Source organism: Triturus cristatus, chromosome 6, assembly GCF_964204655.1.
Source record: "Triturus cristatus chromosome 6, aTriCri1.1, whole genome shotgun sequence".
Classification (NCBI taxonomy): domain Eukaryota; kingdom Metazoa; phylum Chordata; class Amphibia; order Caudata; family Salamandridae; genus Triturus; species Triturus cristatus.
The window spans coordinates 1322286216-1322307101 of record NC_140589.1 but is presented as its reverse complement, the minus strand read 5'-3'; the positions used below and the strand labels follow the sequence as shown (position 1 = coordinate 1322307101).

Genomic DNA, 20886 nt, shown 5'->3' with positions numbered 1-20886 from the left:
GTGTGCAGGCCCGTGTTTGGTATGTGCGGACTCGTGTGAGTGAATGCTGCGCGTTGATGTGTGCGGCGTGCATGTACCTGGTGTGGAAGTGCCACTTCTAGAAGTGGGCACTTCAGTGTGCAGTCTGAAATGTGTGGCTTGTCTGATGATTGGCTGGTGAGGTCAGGTGACGGACTAGGGAATTCCCCAGAGTCAGGAGGAGTCACCCAGTGGTGAATGGGGAGGTAGCATGTTGATGGCTGGGGAGGAGTGTACCTGGGTCCTGAATAGGACAGGGCTTCCCCCACACAATGCTGGCGCCGGCCCCTGTGGTGCGTCTAATGACCCTAGCCCTGCCAGTGAATAGAGTGAGGGGCTGAGCACATCAAGGGTGCTCTCCAACCAGCTGCGACTGGTTTTCCCCCTCACCCTGAACCCAGAACAAAGGGATTTCGTGTATAAAAAGGGGCTCTGTCCCCTTACAAAATGTTCTTGTTCTTGTTCCAAACTCGAATCTACCAGGGGCATGCTGCTGCTGGGGCCCAGGGGAAGGCTTGCCTCCCTGGGCCCTGCCCAGCCCCTGGATACCTGGAGGACTTCTGGGAGCGCTTTCTGGACTTTATAGCGCTGGGCGCGCTGTCGTCCTGACCTTAGCCACCTTTATAGCGCTGGGAGCGCTGGTTTACTTTGTAGCGCTAGGCGCGCTGCGATCCTGATAGCGGGAGCCCACCCCGCTTATTTGCGTGTATTGCGAGGGAGCCTACCCCTCTTATCGCCGGGAAAATCACCGCTGCAGCCCGGGCTGAAACCGGAAGTCAGGCGGGTTGAGGGCGGGCCTCCGGGACACCCAGAACAGGAAGCAGGAGGGCGGGAGCCTACCCCGCCTCCTGCCAGGCACCGCGGTCGCAGCCCGGTCGAAGAAGTTAGGATCCAGGCGGGAGCCTACCCCGCGCTGGACTGAGAGGAGAAGTGCGGCCGGAGCTGATGCGGAGGGGGCGCGAGGCACATTGTCGGTGCCTGCCCCTCCGCGTTGCAGAGAAGCCTCGGAGCCTTCCCCGGAGAGCGGAGACGACGCGGGAGTCCCCCGAGCAGCCGGTGAGTGCCTAGAGGGCTGGGGGACTCCGCGCATCTGCTGGGGGGTGCAGGGGGCTGTGCTCACGAGCCCCGTGAGGCTCCAACGACGGGGGCTGAGAGTAGTAGAGCCTGTGAGGCTCCCAGAAGGCATTGTTCGTGCAGAGCCGGTTGCGGCTCCAACGGGGGGCGCTATATTTCCTCAGAGTCCAGGGTGACTCCAACGAAGGGGGGACACCCGTGGGCATACTAGGGCGGCCCCGGAAGGCAGTGGGTCGCCCCAACGTGTTCGCGAGCCCAGCGAGGCTCCAACGTCGCAGTACAGTACCAGTGCAGAGCCGGTTGAGGCTCTAGAGGGCAGTTCGTGTTTTAGAGCCCAGGGAGGCTCCACGGGAGCGACAAGAGTTGTTTTCCAGGCACAGTGGTGCCCACGTTTACTTTCTCCAGCTGCCCAGCACTTAGTGGGCAGCTGCATCGTTTAGGTTGGGGCCCTCGGAGTTTTGGACTGTGCCTCCGGCGCAGCCTTGACCCTGACTTGTTGAACGCAGGGCGTCCTAGCCCCTACCAGGCCAGTTGGCCAGGGACTGCCACAGGTGGTGGCTCCTAGGAGTTCTTGCGCAATTGTTGCTTTTACACCTCTGAATGTTTTGTGCATCATGTGTTTCCTTTGCTCTGCACCTCTGAATGTTTTCCTGCATCATGTGTAACGTTCTCTTACCCCTACAGGTATTGTGATACGTAGGTGGTTGTTGCTTTCTCCTAGTACAGGTGGTGCTAGTGAGGTTCTAGTTCCCTGCGTGACAGTCTCCTAAGATAGTTAGGGTTACGCAGGTGGTACTTCCCCGATACCAGTAAGTACTGGTTGTGTGCTATACATATTATTTTCGTGCTACAGTGATTTTATATATTTTTGTGCTAAGAAGTGCCAATTCCTGACAGTGGTCCAGGTGGCCCTGTCTTGTACATAATCCCTTGTAAATTCTGCCCGTGCCTGTGGGCACATTGTAAAGTGTGTGTTTTTATCTAATGTGTTGTGTATAATACAAAGGCTATTTTTATAGAATACCTTGTGTGGAGTTTCTTTTGTGGTGGGCCTTGGGTGTTGTTGCTGGGTGCGCGCGCAAACGCTTTACACATCGCCTCAGGGATAAGCCTGACTGCTCGTGCCAAGCTACCAAGGGGGTGAGCAGGGGTTATCTTTGGCGTGTAACTCCCCAGCCCTGACTAGACTGGTGGTTTCTGCCTGGCTTTGGCGCAAGCCTCAGCCAACCGGAAATCGCCATTTCTAACACTCAGCATGGTGATTAAAGGTGGTAAGATCCGAGCAGTTCCTACGAATACGTAAGAACTGGCCAACTGGAAGGTTTTCACGAAGGGATCTGGGATGATGACTTATGAAACTGAGTAAGGAATTTTTGGATAGTGGTTTCCTATACAGTTCACACCCCAGTTTACCTTGATCAGGTACTATCAGGATGTCAAGAAATGGAAGGCGTTGTTTGTCGAATGCAATAGTAAAACGCAAAAAAGCATTCTTGGTATTGAGCCATGTGTGGAATTCAAGTAGTGAGGTCAAAGATCCTCTCCACACAACCAAGATGTCATCGATGTATCTTTTCCACAAGGTAATTTGTTCATTTTAGTTCCTTCTGCCATGGTGTTAGCGCTAGTATCCATTAGTACCAATCAAAGGATTTTCGCCTCCGTTAGCCGAGTCAGGAGAGTCTCCCTGGCCCCCAGGCATTACTTACCTTGTTGTTGAAATTTCCTTTTTAGAGCGGTGCCTCATAAAGGCCTGAGCGGATGCCAGGTGAGGCGAGGTGCGTACCCACTGCTTATCGGGTAAGTGCACATGAATACGGGTGTCAATTACACTGTGTGTCTCATAAAGTATATTGGTATAATTTTATATCTCTAATAACTTATTCACTATTAAGTGTATATTATATTGAAATTACTCATACAAACTACTTGATCAGAGATTTATACTGTTGAATAACATGATTATGGAGAACACCTTTATTAGAATACTTCTTTGTCTTTGATTCTAAAGGTTCATCACCAGACAATGCCTATAACTGATCCTATATAAACTACAGGACTTCATCAGGTTGTATCTGGGTATTAACCACTGATTTAGGCCACTGTCTTAAAACCACAATTTTTGTTTTATTATCACGTTTTTGCAGTAGCGTTTACATGGTCCTGACGAGAGCTTGGACTCCTATGTCCTCAAGCCGAAACATGTAGACCCAAGAACTGGCAGTTATTTGTTTAAGCTGTCAATACTGTTTTTAATCTGACACTAAGATAGCACCAGAATAAAGTACACCGTGTCTTGGTAGTCATTTTTAATCGCACATTTGCTTTTTTCATATTTTTTCGCACTGCTTTCTTCACTACACCGTTGGTAACAATTTGGCACGGTTGCCTGGGACTACCAGGGTACCATTACGATCCCCAGAGTGATTGGTACTCCAGTGTATGCCCCCAGTTCCCAAATGATGAGAAACCACCTTCGGTGGGTGATGGGAACTTTTTCCTCAATGGAGGTTTCCATATACCTGCCTTAATTACCTCGGATTCTTTTTCCGTTTTTTCTCCTGTTTTCTTGTTTCTCCAGTATCTATTCTGATCCTAGTTTATTTCAGACCGACAGTATAATTTGTGAGTACAGTATTTGATTTGGGGATTTATACTGTGTAGGTCCTTAAATTGATCCCTTGGACCCTCTCATACATTTTCTTGTTTGCCACAATTTAGAGCAGCTACGGCTGCGGGTCCCCGCTTGTTTTTCTAGTCTCCCTCAAGTGGGTAGATTATTTTTACCGCCTCCACTCTTTGGTCAGCGGTGCTTTGCTTCACCATGGCAGAATTCACTGGTCTTTCTTTTGACGACAATGTCATACAATCAATTCTTAGTTCTAATCCAAGCATTATAGATACCCTACCTTCAGTCACAAATAACACACAGGATGATTGGCAATCCTTGCTCAGCCTCAAGAATTCCCACTCTCGTACTTTCATTCATGGGGCTATCATGACTGAATACCTCAGAAGCAATAGTGCCCCTATGGGTCTGATTGTAACTAATTCTCCTAGACTTTTTCTCACAGACAAAGCCTTCATCAAGGACTGGTCACTAATCGCGTGGCGCTGCACACGCGATTGGTTGATCTTGATCATTAACACGGCTAAAAGGGTGGCAGATGCCATACTTGTAGAAATACAGACTCTGGAAGGGCAAATTAAGACCACCATATCCAGCACGGTATTTAAGAGAAACATGGAGGAAACAAACAAATCCAGCAAGGACCACAAAGATACAATCCTATTTACCAAAATTGAAAAATTTAAGAAGGATTTGTTGCGTTTCTCCCTTGAGAAAGTTTACCCTTATACTAGTGAACAGTATGTCCCACCAGAATTTAATAAAAGAGGCAAAAGATATGGTTCCACCTATTCCTCGTCAGGATCAGATACCAACTCCACTGATTCAGACACACAGAACAATACATACCCACCTAGAAGAGGGAACGGACAACAATTCCGATCAAATCCTAGACGAGGTATGCCTAACCCATATCACCAAGGAGGCTCGTGGTGGCCCCCAGCCCCATGGGGTTACCCCTTTCCCCCTCCTTACATGCAGTCCCAACCACCCTTCGGTCCACAACCCCCTTTCTTTGGGCAGCCGCCTTTTTTAGGAGCAGGCCGTGGACGCAACAGGGGCAGAAGGAGAGGACAGCCCCAAGTTCATTGGTTGGCAGACCAACCACCACCCAACACCCGCAGCAGGAAGGGACAACCACAAGCAGGGACAAGCACGGACACAATGAGCTAGTGGTTAACCTGAGCACAAGAATCCTTACACCGGATGAATGCTCGGTGCTCAACAAAGGCCTAGGTTTTGTCCCTACCAATGTGGGAGACCCTTTCCAACTGCGCTGCGAGCTAGCCAAATTTTTCAGAAAAATCCGTCTGCATTTCTTTTTCAAAGACAAGGATTTGACATCTTCCTCTGAAACCCTTTCAGACAGAAACACGGGTCTGAAAGTTCCATCTACTTTCAACCCTCCAGCACATTTAGCACCGGATCGAGTGAGAGTCTTTGAACAAGCCGTCATTCATGATATTACCAACATCAGTACCAGACCGAACAAAATATACCACAATCTGCCCCTCAGAGAGAAAAAAGCTCTACAAGCCCTGTCGAACGATGAAACTATAACCATCAAACCCGCTGACAAGGGCGGCGCAATTGTCATTCTGGACACTGCCTCCTACCCGACAGAGTGTCTTCGACAACTAGATGACCGGTCAGCATACAAACCCTTGACCACAGACCCTACTCCACGGCTATCCAGGGAGATAACCCATCTTGTGGAAGAGGCTAAATCCTCCAGCTGGATTACTGAGCAAGAATCGCAATTTCTCATAACTTTACATCCTGTTATGCCATACTTTTACGTCTTGCCCAAAATCCATAAGAGCCAAAGACCACCTCCAGGGCGGCCTATTATCTCTGGCATAGGCTCTTTATTAGAACCGCTCTCTACTTTCGTGGACTTCTTCCTGAGGCCACTTGTAAAGGAAATGCCCAGCTACCTGCAGGACACCAAAGATGTACTCAGACTGCTCCCAAACATCAGTTACGATACAGAAACAGACCTTTTGGTCAGTCTGGATGTGGAATCCCTCTACACCTGTATCCCACAAATGGAAACTCTAGAGGCCATCAGAAGCCTCTTAGATGCAAGAGATTTGGACACTATTACACCTGTCCATTTCATCATGGAGTGTGCCAGACTGGCTATGATGGAAAATTTCTTTAAGTATGAAGACACCATCTATTTACAAATCTCAGGTACATCGATGGGCAGCATTTTCGCGCCCAGCCTGGCGAATCTGTATGTCCACCTTTTCGAGCAGAACAATGTACTAATCCAAACAAACCCTTTCAGAGAACAAATTACCTTGTGGAAAAGATACATCGATGACATCTTGGTTGTGTGGAGAGGATCTTTGACCTCACTACTTGAATTCCACACATGGCTCAATACCAAGAATGCTTTTTTGCGTTTTACTATTGCATTCGACAAACAACGCCTTCCATTTCTTGACATCCTGATAGTACCTGATCAAGGTAAACTGGGGTGTGAACTGTATAGGAAACCACTATCCAAAAATTCCTTACTCAGTTTCATAAGTCATCATCCCAGATCCCTTCGTGAAAACCTTCCAGTTGGCCAGTTCTTACGTATTCGTAGGAACTGCTCGGATCTTACCACCTTTAATCACCATGCTGAGGATCTATCGAAACAACTGAGTAACAGACAATATCCCAGACGTTTGGTGAAACAGGCATTCAAAAGAGCATTGAACAACAACAGGGAGGCCCTCCTGGAACCTCCCATGCCCAAGCCCCCTCTGTCCAGAATGACTTTTGTGAACACTTTTTGTACATGGTCTAATCAAGTACAAAAGACGGTGCGCAAGCATTGGCGCATACTGAATACAGGGAATGAGGTTATTCCACCCCCTCTTTTTGCCTTTAAGAGAGGGTCTAATCTGCGCGATAACCTCGTACACACCAGACCTAGAAGCAGATTTTCTGGTATGACGAATACCTTATGGAATTTACCGCCAGTCCAAGGCCACTTTCCGTGCGGCCATTGTTCTGCCTGCCCACAGACTGAGATGACGAAATCAGTCGATATAGGTACAGGTATACCTTGGATACTGCAAAGACACACCAATTGCAATACCGAGAAAGTTATTTACCTGATCACATGCCCCTGCTCTCTGCGCTATGTTGGCATGACAACTAGAAAAGTCAAAACGCGCATCAATGAGCACAAAAGCACCATCAGACGTAACAGACAGGCCACGAAACTTACCAACCATTTTTTGGAACTGAAACACAAACCTGAAGATCTAAAAAGGTTGGTTTTGGAACAACCTTTCATTCCTATTCATGTGACTGACATTAAGCGTTTTCTGTTCATCAAAGAACAAAAATGGGTTTTTAGACTCAAGAGTGACCAACAGGGATTCAACGATGATATCCCGTGGACTTTCTTATAGGATTTCATCCCTTTGCAGCACTTTTGTGTATTCATGTAGGCCAGGATTAGACATTATTTGTTTATTTGTTTTTTCCGCCAACGAAATCATTTTTCTTTGGTCTCACCCGGCCTCCTCACTGCTGTATTATTTTGAGGTTCCTCTCGTGCAAACGGATCTCCTGATCAGAATTACATTATTTTATCACACGTTCATGAGTTTGCCATATTCAAATTCATAAGGTCCGCAATTGCAGCTTTTTTAAAACATTATTTTAAAACATTATTGCGAACATTCGATCAAACCTGTCCTGACTACGAGTCCCAGGTAGCTTTGGAACCGTTCTAGACACTGTTCCGCTTTTTGACCATATGCGCGACCCGTAGCTGTTGAAACGGGCACATGCACACCAACAGCCTATAAAATTCCTCCTTTTCCGCCCGCCGGATACCTCCCCTTCCAGCTTCGGCGTTCGAAGCGGGGTACCGACGGACAGGTAAGGGAATTTTGCTGCTCTCCGCCATTCTGGCGGTTTTTGATTATAATTTTTGATTATATCTTTGGATAACAATATGTGCTATCCTGCTGAGTGCTAATAGTTCAGTCTGGCAACAGTCAGCCTGCTCTGAATAGTGCTTTTAGATAGTATTACACTACCCATCAGGTCCTCACCGGAGCTTTATCACTGTTATTTCTTAAACCTGTGTTAGATCGCAACGGTTCGCAAAATAGACAGCCTGACAGCATTTGCCATTATTCCATTGTCTTGTCCACGATTCTCAGACCCGTTTGACTCGGATTGATGCTTTCATAGTCGTTCATTTTAGTTCCTTCTGCCATGGTTTTAGCGCTAGTATCCATTAGTACCAATCAAAGGATTTTCGCCTCCGTTAGCCGAGTCAGGAGAGTCTCCCTGGCCCCCAGGCATTACTTACCTTGTTGTTGAAATTTCCTTTTTAGAGCGGTGCCTCATAAAGGCCTGAGCGGATGCCAGGTGAGGCGAGGTGCGTACCCACTCCTTATCGGGTAAGTGCACATGAATACGGGTGTCAATTACACTGTGTGTCTCATAAAGTATATTGGTATAATTTTATAGCTCTAATAACTTATTCACTATTAAGTGTATATTATATTGAAATTACTCATACAAACTGCTTGATCAGAGATTTATACTGTTGAATAACATGATTATGGAGAGCACCTTTATTAGAATACTTCTTTGTCTTTGATTCTAAAGGTTCATCACCAGACAATGCCTATAACTGATCCTATATAAACTACAGGACTTCATCAGGTTGTATCTGGGTATTAACCACTGATTTAGGCCACTGTCTTAAAACCACAATTTTTGTTTTATTATCACGTTTTTGCAGTAGCGTTTACATGGTCCTGACGAGAGCTTGGACTCCTATGTCCTCAAGCCGAAACATGTAGACCCAAGAACTGGCAGTTATTTGTTTAAGCTGTCAATACTGTTTTTAATCTGACACTAAGATAGCACCAGAATAAAGTACACCGTGTCTTGGTAGTCATTTTTAATCGCACATTTGCTTTTTTTCATATTTTTTCGCACTGCTTTCTTCACTCCACCGTTGGTAACAATTTGGCACGGTTGCCTGGGACTACCAGGGTACCATTACGATCCCCAGAGTGATTGGTACTCCAGTGTATGCCCCCAGTTCCCAAATGATGAGAAACCACCTTCGGTGGGTGATGGGAACTTTTTCCTCAATGGAGGTTTCCATATACCTGCCTTAATTACCTCGGATTCTTTTTCCGTTTTTTCTCCTGTTTTCTTGTTTCTCCAGTATCTATTCTGATCCTAGTTTATTTCAGACCGACAGTATAATTTGTGAGTACGGAATACGTATTTGCCAGTTTTTCCAGCACCATCACCTGTCCATACAAAGATTTACATGTATAAATCAGATCAAGATGCACCTCGAGATCTTGTAGTCCAGAGCAATAGGAGGACTCTGAGTAACGCATACGGCCGCAATTCTTTAAGTCCCACCGGCTTGACCACAAACCAGTAACTGCTGCCAACCTGCCAGTGTCATCACCCCGCAAAGGAAGGTGCACCTCGCAAAGGAAGGTGCGTGCGGTATTAACCCAGATCTTCCATGCAAGAAAGTCCCACCTCCCCACCCTCCAGTAGGGGATCATCTACGAGAGCAGAGACACTAAACAAACAAGAAATGTGGATTGGTCCACATTAGGCGTGTTCTCATTTAAAGAGCTATATACCTTGTATCCGAACTCCCCAGCACCAGAACATAGCAACCCTCTGGGTCTATGATCGTCCTATGCAAGCGGAAAGGAACTCCTGGCTAAATCCATAAAAGTGCACCACGAGAGAAAGCACAATAAGAGTAACTATGAACTCATCCTTGAAGAATGTAGCCCTCCGTCTCAGCAAGGTGGGTCTCCTGGAAAAAAAGCAATGTGGGCTTCCCACTGCTTTAAGTAGGACAGCAGATTACAGCACCCGGATGGGTAAGTAAGGCCCCGTACATTCCACATTAGTGTTTTAACATGCAGAGCCATGGAGGACATGTCAGGGGAGGGGGAAGCCGCTGAAGCAGGCCAATCAACACAACAATTGTGGGGAGCCCTGCTGAACACTGTGCCAATCTTACAACACTACAACACTGTAAACATAGTTGCTGGAATACTAAAATACACACAGCTTAACACAAAATTTCAACTTAATGTGATACCCACCACCCCCCAAGGACTGAGACTCACAACCATCCTGTCCAAACAACACCACATAGAGGTCCCCCACAAAAAACAAAGATTGGGCCAAAGGGACTAACAGATCCACAGAGGAAGATAAGCCGCCAGCAGTAGGTATGAACTTACCACAACAAGACAGTATGGTAATAGAGAATGTTCCAGAAGCCCCCTCATCAACCTCTTATAACAAAGGTAAAGAAATGAAACAATCATAGATAATTAGCGAGCCATACAACCTGAAAAAAAACAATGAGGTAAAGCGAATTTTCATAGGCATTGCAGTAACATCTCAAATCAAGTCTTCTACAGACCGGGGAGTAGCTCCTGGTAAGATCTCTCCAAGGCCAGGGGGAAGAGAGTTTGCAGAGTCTGACACAGTGGAACAGCTCGCCGGTGGCACAGATCGGGCCATCTATCCACTCGACCATAGAGCAGCAGCTGTCTCAGCTGCTCAAGATTGTTCCAACTCCACCTGAGTTCCTGAGGGGCGGGTTGCTCCACGCTGCTTGAACCGCTGGCATCTGGGGCACTGAGCGTGGCTGGGCCCAGATGCCTCAGGAAGTGTCATACCCTTGTTGTGCAATTCAATCCAGTCCCACGCCGCTGATGGGTCTGTGAAAAATGCACCTTATCCTCCGATTGAGCCCCCAGGTGGGCCAGGAACAGAGTACAGGAGCCCCAGCTCATTCAGATTCTTCTTTACTGACACAAAAGACGCTCCCTGCATGTGAATTTGTACATACAATCTGGCCTCAAGGACACCTAAGGGTTGTCTACCACAAATGGGCCATGGGCCTGGGCCTGCTGCAGAAGATAATTTCGGTCCAGAAAATGAAGAAGACAGGCCACCAGCGGCTGCAGTGGAGCCCCGGGCCAGGGCTCACATGCTGAGACTCTTTTCACCCGTTTCAGGGCGTGGAAGTTGGAGATTCCCTCAGGGGCAAAATATCCTACAGCCAGGTCTCAAGGATGGCCAGAAGAGAGTCCCCTTCAACTGGGACTGGAAACCCTGCAATGCAGGCATTGTTACACCTGGCCCGAGCCTCCTGGTCATCCAAGCGGGTAAGGTGGTGATTTGTTGGGGCCTCCAGAGCAGTAATACGTTGGTCTGCTGTCTGAACTACTGGTGAAAATTACTGTACCGTGGTCTAAAAGGCCAAGACCCTCTGTGAAACCTTCAGCGAATCTTCACGGATCAGACCCAGGTCCATGGACAGGAAATCAATTTTTCCATCTAGGTGCTCCCCTGATGCATCAATGGTGGCCAGCAATTTATCAAACTTGTCGTCCATGTAGGCACTGTCGCCTCCACCAGGTGCCATGCCTGATCCCCTGCAGGGAGGTGCTGGTGGCATCGTCATCCTTGGCACGCCTACTGCCTCCCAGTATGGCTCTGATGCAGCACGAAAGTCCCAGGCTAAGATCCCAATAGGGGTGCAGTAAGGGGTCACAGCCCCCACAGTAGCACAACAGTAAAGGGACTTAGTGCACAACCAAAAGTCAAGCCACAGCAACCAGGAGAGAGAAGGCGAGCCCAGATAGGTAGTCCCCAGTAGCAGCTCCAGAACATCCTGGGCCCTCCAATTCCACAGCTATCCCAAAGTCACCAGTCATACACTTCCAGGATCGCAGGTAGCAACAAGGCAGGTCCTATTGTCATCAGTGACTCACTCCGCCCAGAGTACCAGCAACATCACAAGATATCTCGACATTGCAACCTAACCCTCCACACAAGTAGGCCTGTCCCAACACCAAATAGCTGACAGGTACATACGTCAGCTAAATTAGTCCACAATAAAAGGCACCAGCTCGCCAAACAAGTAAACTTGATACTCCACCAGCATACCTGCAAGGCTGTAGAATATAGGCCACAGTATCCAATCTACAATTCATGTGCCAGCACTGGCCCAGCAGGCAAGGATCTGCTACAGGGGTTGGTATCAGGGAGCACCCTGTGTTAGTCATAGATGTGCATGCAGTTGGCAATCGCTAGGGAGTCGAGTAATCAAGGCACACAAGACATGCTGCAGGACCATGCCAGGGAGGAAATTGGACGGGCCCAGGCAATATCACACTCAATAGTGTTCCCGGTTGCGGGAAGGCCCCGAGTCCACTGGCCCCACAAAATCACACTCCTGAGGGGAGCAATGTTCAGGCACAAAGGCACCACCGCTGGGACTGCAGGAGGCGAGAATAGGGTGTCGCCCACTATGAGAGTAGAGCCGTCACTGCAGTCTCAGCAATTCAGGGTAGTGCCGATGAGAAAGGGGGCGGGTCCAAGGAGCCATACTCCCGAGGTCATCTGTAGTCGCGGGCCTCCATATCTACTGCCCCCCCTGTTAATACTCTCAGGACTGGGCAGCTATTCCTCCCAAGAGCTGCTTCACCCCAACTCTAGGTGAGATCAGGGAGGCTCCCAGTCTCCAAGGGAAGCCACCATGTTAAAATTCTGCTGTCTTCTAGGGATGATGGTACTCCTGCTTTCCTGGCACCAATTTACAGCATCAATCACCAGCACCGTAGAGGTCCAAGAGTGTGCCTCAAGTCCTTCCCTCAGAAACAGGAAGGCTGCTGGAAGAGGCCAGGGAGGCCACAGGTTTAGAGGTGCTCTGAGGTCGACTCAGTCAGAGCATGGTGGCTGGCTCCGCCCCCCCATTCACTAGTTACACTTCACATTTATTGACTTTATCGACTCCTGACACCCTTTCCCCACACTTTTATTACCTTCAAAAATACCTATCTATACCTTTCTAAAAACTCAGGATCCCACATCCCGTCCTTGAGGCCATAAAGAAACAAATGTATTCCAAAAGATAGCCTTACGTATGCAAACTGATGCCACCTACATCTTTCATACTGTTTTCTCCAAAGATATTAACTGAAAATGTATGTTAATTAATACAAGATCTTCACAAACTTGTGAGATTACTGAACTCATTACATCTCACAGTCTAGATTTCATATGCATTGTCGAAATGTAGCTATCTCCCTCTTCTCCACCACCATTTATTTATTTTTATTTTTATTGTGAGTAAGAAGAAACTAGAAAAAAGCAACATTATATTGTGGCGCATCAAGACACAGCAAATTGACATTATTTCCCCCAAGATTTCTACTACCCCCTCCCACCACCTATCCCACAGACAAATTACAGAATAATAGCAGCGTTCATATGTTCCTGGCATTGAACATCAGTGCACAAACACCACCATCATGTTTGACCCTATTAGCAGATGGCTATTCTCATTCTCATCAAGATAGACCTCAAAAATGGTTTAAGCATTGCTCTTCTAATACACAACCATAGCTAGATTTGCACAAAATGCAGGTGTGGCCCATGCAGGTAAGGGCGTTGGGGAGGGGTGTGGGGTATGGGGATTTGACATATGATGATGTGGGAAACTTACATTATAAAGAATAGAAACCATGGTTTTCTTTTTTTTTATTTGTTTCTCTTGTTGTCGTATGTCGAATCCCCCACTGCTTCCCCTGCCCCACCGTTTTTACCTGCACTAGCTGCTCGTGACAATAGGTGACTCCCTTTCCTTTTCCTACTTCCACTGTCTTTCAGTAATCATCAGACTGGATCACAATACCGCTTGCCTTCATTCATATTATTTGCCATCCCCAAGAGCATAATGCTACCCTTTTTGAAAACTGAACAAACTCATTACATCCAAGATGTTTCACAACAGTCAGTGTTCCCCTAGGAGACCTCAATATCCAGAGGAACAACAGCAAAAACCTATTTGCTTCAAAGCTAAAAGAAACTTGCTTACTTCATTATCTTTCTCAATCACTGTCCATACTGACTGACTACAGTTGTAACACCCTGTATCTTATATTTTCTCATTCAAATATCATAATTCTTAGCAATCAGTTAAACTCAATTGAAAAGACTGCTATGCATTCTACTTTACCCTGCTGAACCTTCACAATAAGGAGAAATGGTCAATGTAAATTATGCAACAACCACTAATAAGCATTTCTATGTCAAGAACTTAAAGCCTTGTCAAAGTTTCTGATCCCACTTTCTACTAAAACCCTCAATAATCAGAAGAACCATGCTATCATACATTCTGTCAATAAGTTTGCTCCTGCCACTTATAGATTTACCAGGAAGAAGCCTTCCACTCCAGGTAATTCAAATAATTTGAAACCAGCAGGAAAACAATTAGAAAACAGCTTGAGATAGACTGGGAAATATTTAAAACCTGTGAAAAGAACAATCAACAAAGGCATGGTTCTACTCACTTAAGTCAATTTTTTCAAAAAGGTCGCTTGTGAAGATTGATGCGTGGAACTCTCTACTTTTCTGTTTTTGTGAGATTAATGTTGGCATATATGAAGGTTATTGCATTTATTATTACTGTACATAACAATATGCTGAACTGGCCAGTGAACATTTCATTTTAAAAGACACCAAACTCCTAACGTAAATAGACAGGATGTCTCTTTATTTTTGCAGATTGGAAGGAGAGGGGGACTTTGTTGATACTCAGGGGCTTGAATGGAGAGGCATGTTCCATAAGAGAGCAGCACCGGGGCTGAAACTGAAGCTTGCAATGTAGATCTCCATCAAAACCAAAATAAAGCTTAAATTGTGCCTTGATTTTGAAACTGAAGCTTGATAAACATCAGACAATAGTATTGAGCCCAACCTCGAAATCTACGCATCAAGCAAGAGACTGGAGCTTGAAATGCAGACACTGGACATTATAAATAAAATTGAGGCATCGAAAGCAGACACTGTGCATTGAAATGTAGACATCCCACATCAAAGTTATCTTTCACTAAAGAAAATGGTTTGTGATAGACTCTATATTACTTTAGGTCACTGTTTTACAATGTGGTCTTTGGTGAACATAAATTGCAAATTAAAGTGTGGTTAACATAATTATACCAATGTGTTGTGTAGTTTGTTATCTTTGCTTTTGCTCCACTATTACCTAAACATTGTTATGCATGATCTTGAACAATGAATTGTTTTATGGTGAAATATGCTAACATTACAAAAGTAGGAAGACTGAGACAGGAGAAAAAAGAAAAATATAAAAGTACTAGGGTGATAGGAAAACTGGACACGTGCATATCATGTGTGGTCTAAACATAAACTCTAGCTTTAAATGTTATTTGTTTAAAAGTACAGATGAGGTAATGGCCATTTGCAGTGTTGGCTGAGATGTTGTCTTGTGTCATATGACACTGCTTCTCATCCTGCCATGCCTCCATTTATGTCACATGGTAAACCTGTAAGTTGACTCCTTTCTTCTTGACTGGGAACATGAGGACTGCATTGAGATAAAAATCATGTTTATTTTATTTGAGTTTGTTGGTTTTGTCATTCCTCTAGAGCCAAAGGCATATCATTCCCTACAGAAAACTCTTGACTTTGTCTCCTGTTCCCAAAATTGCACTAACATTCTTATACTTTTATCAAGTGTTTGTATTTTGTGTCACTGCATTTTCCTTTTAAGTGTGGTTCATACGCCCTTTAATGTCTCTTTGATTTATTTCAACATTTTCTGTAAGTTGAAAACATGTTGGTGGAACTGTGGCCTCCCTTATGTGCTTTATTTTTCAATACTTTTTATTATGAACATCACTTAATATTTGAAATGCACACTATGATCACCTGAGTTAAGAAGTATAAAGGAGAGGAAAATACTAATGGTGCAGTCAGTAGCACTAGGCTTGAACATTGAGTATCTGGAGTGTACTCTAACTTTAGTTAGGTAACTGCCTTTTAGTCTAAGAGGTTTGGCCCCATGTTGCTTCTTTTGGACTTGGTTTCACAGATTTGTCTTCAGTTACTGGACCTGAATTGCAGTTAACCAAGTAATGGAGTTCCATTTTCTGTTGGTACTAAAGATCTTTACTCTTTTAAGCTTTTTAAATTAGGGTCAGGATCTTGATCTACTTGGAGTCAGTGAAGTGATTTAAAAGTTGGTGTTACATGATCACTTTTCCTCTGTTTTCAATTTTTTTTTAAATGTGTGATATTTCCATTTCATACATGTTATTCACAAGTATCAAAACTATAAAATCCTCTACAGATATAGAATGTCCTGTATGTGCATCCCTTAACCAAGTCTAAAAGAGTCCTAAAGAAGACAAAGAAAATTAATCCCAATAGAAAGCTCTACATATGGATGCAAACAGAGACCATCACACAACATCTTTAGAGAATCTCAGCCTGTTGACTCAGGGCATCATGTCAATGGGCGGGAAAGGAAGATAATTCACTTTTAATTCTCAGTCTGCCAGGTCCTCCTGTTGTTTCTTGCCCTTTCTTCTATACCTCTCTGTACTGTGTACCTCAGCCTTTGGCCTTTTTTGTACATTGCTTCATCAGGTGTCCCCTGTGCCATCCTGTTCAAGGCTATATTCTTCTTGGACAGAATCAATGAAAACAATTGTTGCAGGGATTCTGCACATACACAGAACTATGCGCAGGAAACCAGGACCTCTGAGTGTAGTGGTGTACCAAAAAACCCACCTTGGTGCCCAGAACCCCAATCCGACTAGCTATAGTGTCTCATTCGTTCTCCGTGCTACAGCGAAGCTACCAATGATTAGACCTCCTAGAACATGTCACTTCGACCCTCTCAGGACTCGCGGGAAAAAGGACACTCTGTTCAAACACTCATACTTGTTCACAAAGTGAGTAAACAGAGACATGGTATAGTTTAAAATGTTTATTTTAACTAACGTGCTCTATAATGCAGTACACGAGCCAATACTAGCAGCAGAATGCATAAGAAAAATATAATCAGCATTGTTACAATTTCATAAAGCACAAAAGGGGAAACCATACTATAATGATAGTGGAAACAGGACTACAGCACCTTCCCACCCTCCCCGTGTTATGAGCTAGTTTATTATAATAATAGAAGATCTCAAGGCTTTGGCAGGGGGACCCCATACCTCCAAGTTAGATGCAAGGATTTTACGTCTCCGGACAAGCACACGTCTTCTTAGTTGGAATGATTTTCTCCAGTGCCTTTTCATGCATGTAATGCCATATTAAAAGCACCCGAGTTTCAGTAGCGCAGCTGTGTTCCATGTTATGTTTACTGGCGTGGTACTGACCAAAGTGAATCAACAGCATACATTGTTTTTCGACCTTGAACACACTGTGCAGACGAGGAGCACAGTGTACAGCTAGATGTGTGAAAGACAGACAGTTCTCATGTGAAAAAGCGCAAGCAGAGTATTTACGAGAACTGAACCATGTAGGAACACGTGCAAAAAGCGGCAAAATGGCAGCCAAGCATTTGCTAACTTAGCAATGTCCGCAGTCTATCCCATGTCCTCACTACACCCTCCCCTGGTCAGGCCATCGGACAGAGGTTTGTAGAGAACACAGAGTTCAAGAAGTTTGAGCAAGAATCAAGAGCATCAACAGTGATGTGACCTCAGATGTCAACAAAGAGAGTTAATTTTAAATATTGCACAAATAACAGAAAAGTATCTTGTAAAAAGGTAACATCAAAAAAAAAAATAATAATCCGGCTGATGATGGGCGCAGGCCAAGTCAATCCATTAGAGTGTATGAGCAGTAAGTTGCCACAGCCTCCAAGAGGAAGTCATTGTTATTGCCAGAAAAAAGAGACCCCATACAGTGTAATAAAGAGAACGAACATATGTGCTCTTCTATAATGGGTGCCTCCAGCACCATTAGAGGACAACTTGTGCGATACTCGATATAACTCAGTTGGAGAAAGTCATGTGTAGCCACACAGATATCCCATTGCGCCAAAACTCCATGCGCAGCCACGCAAGCCATAATCCCACCACCGGAACACTCTTGCTCATGGGACAATAAGGGACTCATTAGCAGATCAATATCTGGTGCAGGAAATACCGTATTGGAGAGGCAAAGATCCAGTGCCCATTCAAATGAATATTCCAAGCAGGTGAAGACTGGTTGCACACAAGTGTAGTATGTGAAACAAAAGGATAATTCATAAGCCACGCTCAGTGTGGCTAAGGGCAGAGTACCGTAGCATTCAAGCATACGGCTATGAAGCATCTGCAACCGATCTGGGCTGTGTAGGACCACAAGAGGAGCAGCCATTTCGTAGTAGGCAAATTAACAGCAGCACTCCACCAGCTAAGGCAAGTAACAGTGGCAAACCACCGAAGACGCTGGAAAAAATAGAATGAATAAAGGCTGGCATCACACCAAATATAGTTTGGAAAGAAGACACAAGGCCAGAGCCCACAACTTTAAAAAGATGGGCCAAGCCTGTAGTATGCGAGGCATTGAAAATGGTATGAATTCAAGCACCGAAATGCAGTGGGAGGTCAGTATTAAGAAGTGCTTGCACCTCGGTCCGGATGTTAGCTACATGAAGGACGAATGTCTCACGGGCAGATGTGAGCGAAACTTATTTTTGGGATAACAATGCTCTGACTCTGCTCAACTTATTGAAGACTGCCTTCAAGGTCGGGAGGGAAGGCCAGATCGAGTTATTGAGCCTCCCGTGTGTGGGTGGAAAAAGTACATTTTTACAGCAAACCACACGTTGTGAGACTGACACAATGTAAGGGATGCCAGCAAGCATGCCGCAGCATTCCTCATTATTTAAAGGCAGATAACTCCCGTTTGTAAGCAGAGTGAAAGTAGGTGTAATATCTGGCACTGGATTACCCTTCAAAACACATGCAAGATTCGGTTCCGTAAGGTTTACAAGCTTCATGCAACTGAATATTTTTGCAAACTCCGGAATGACCCGGAATGACCCATGTATGAATTGCAGGATTCCCCAGTAAGGTAAACCTCTTTTTCATCCCGTAGGCATCTGTTTGTGAATGGTAACGACCACACCTCATGAAGGAATGCAGTACCCAGGGGTTCAAAGCAGCCTAGTGGATAATGTTTCATGCATGAACTAAATTTAAACAAAGAAAACGATAGGGCTATTACCCCAAGGATGAGCCAGACTGCAGAGTCCGTTTCGGCCACAGAGAATGGTAAAGGTTCTAACTTTTCAATATGTAAAAGAGTGTATGTAGCATCTTTCATGGACATAAACTGTTGTTTATCTGTCAAGTTAAAAGGCAAAAATAAAGATGATGCGTTCAAATAATCCCATGGAACTTTCCCCATCTTCAGCGTTTGTAAAGTTCATGCAAACTACATAACAGAACGCAATTGATGTTGACCATGATACAAAACAGAAACATCATCCTGTACAATATCAACAACAGATGAAACAATATTATCCAATGTGCAAATGCGGGAAGAAAGTGTGTTAATACTATTATTAACAACGGCAAGTACCTTTTCAAAATTAGCCTGGTTTATTGCCCTTAAACTTGGGATAGCTTCCAGATTTCGTTGTAAGCTGCATAAATAAATCTTTTCGATCTCGGACCAGCAGGCCCTTTTATAAAGTCTGTCAAATCAATGTCACCTGATAGCAACGACAAATGTTGTTTTACTGACGTTAGTGTTGAGTGTTTTAAACAATTTTGACATAACTTTCCCACTGAATAGGTGGTAACTGAATAGGAGTTAGAAAAACGTGGATCAGACCTATCCTGTGTGTAGCCAGGGCCCTTGTCATGGAAACGAAGTTGGCAAGCATCCACACTGGTCTGCCAAACCAACCAACCTAAGGGGTCTAGACTAGAAATATTAAAGGTATCATTTGTAAATAATGTTTGCAAGTCTTCAATGGAATAATCCGTATGATTGCTCCAGTTCTGATATGTAGCCAGAGCTGGTATTGTAGGGGGATTCATTTGCTTCGAAGGAGCCAATCCAAAACAAGTAGTCTGATAGATTGAAGCATTTAAAAATGAAATCTGAGTTGGGATGAGGAACGCGCAATGTAAAGCTTCCGTGCCCCGCATTTTGTGTGGGTGAGCATCACCTTAGGATAGGACGAAGTATTTAACTTAAAATAGAACGACTCTGTGTGTAATTAAAAACATTTCTAAAGGTATTAGCTTTATGCAGGTAGTGATGTCCATAATGCTGGTAGCAAAACAAATCAGCATAATTTGCAGTATTTACATATAAATCTTCAGCATCAAAAGCAGCATAATACTTTAAATCAGAAAACAAAGATTGTATGGCATCTACGTCCCAATCATTGGATCTCATATTGTGTTTTACTACATCACCCATTGAAAAACGAAGTACATTTGGTACATTAATTATCTCTGTAGGGCCATGAATTTGGAAATCCACAGCATCCCATACTATGCCATATGCAACTGGCCAGGCGGTGATGTTGACAAAAGTCTGGTCTCTTTTCATGATGTGAGAAGAAGAGTGCTGAGCCAAAGTTCCATCAACCAGTTTTACAGCAGAGCCTACAGGTAGGTAGTGACCAATGATGAGAAGGAAAAGAAATGTCACAAATCCAATCGACATGAACAAAAAATGGCGATAAATACCAAACAGATGTATTTCCAAGGTGGAACCAAATAAGTCTGTTTAAATCATGTGACTAGAATAGAGGATTTGGTAGGGGCCAATGATGATGTGGAGTTCGAGTCAAAAGAAAAATGTGACTGGTTAAGGGTATCCTGTTGCAAACCAGGCAATGACTTGGTAGTGGGATAAGCATACTCAGTTTCTTCATTATGACTGGAAGCAAGGGGGTTTAGCAAGGGATTAGTAACAGACTCCATCTCTATGGCAGTGTCATGCTGCATGCTGTCAGATGTGCCCAACACTGGATTCCTGGATATTGCTGGGTAGGATGCAGCCGGTGTTATACTATTCAGGATCGTCCAGACATTGTAACTTGACATTGTCCACTGAGATGTATCTGTTGTCTTTTAGACCAGGAAGTCGTGGTAAAATTACTGTACCAGCACCCTTCACACCAAGCACTGGGACAGTTGCACGATAAGAGGGGCCAAACTCTTTTTTGTTCTCCACCTTCTCTCCGACCAGGTCTCCGACTTTGGGTAGCCAGCCGATGTAGGAGAGTAGGATCTGCACTTGTGTTGCCCCCACTTTTTTCTGATGTATACACTGGTTTTTGGCTATAGTCTGGCTGGGTCCCT

General features: G+C 44.9%; 1 pseudogene; it reads left to right on the top strand.

The window, feature by feature from the left end:
- The window catches only part of LOC146821372 (MORN repeat-containing protein 2-like), a 60411-nt pseudogene extending 45985 nt beyond the window's left edge, over positions 1 to 14426 (top strand).
- The last annotated feature ends 6460 nt before the right edge of the window (positions 14427 to 20886 follow it).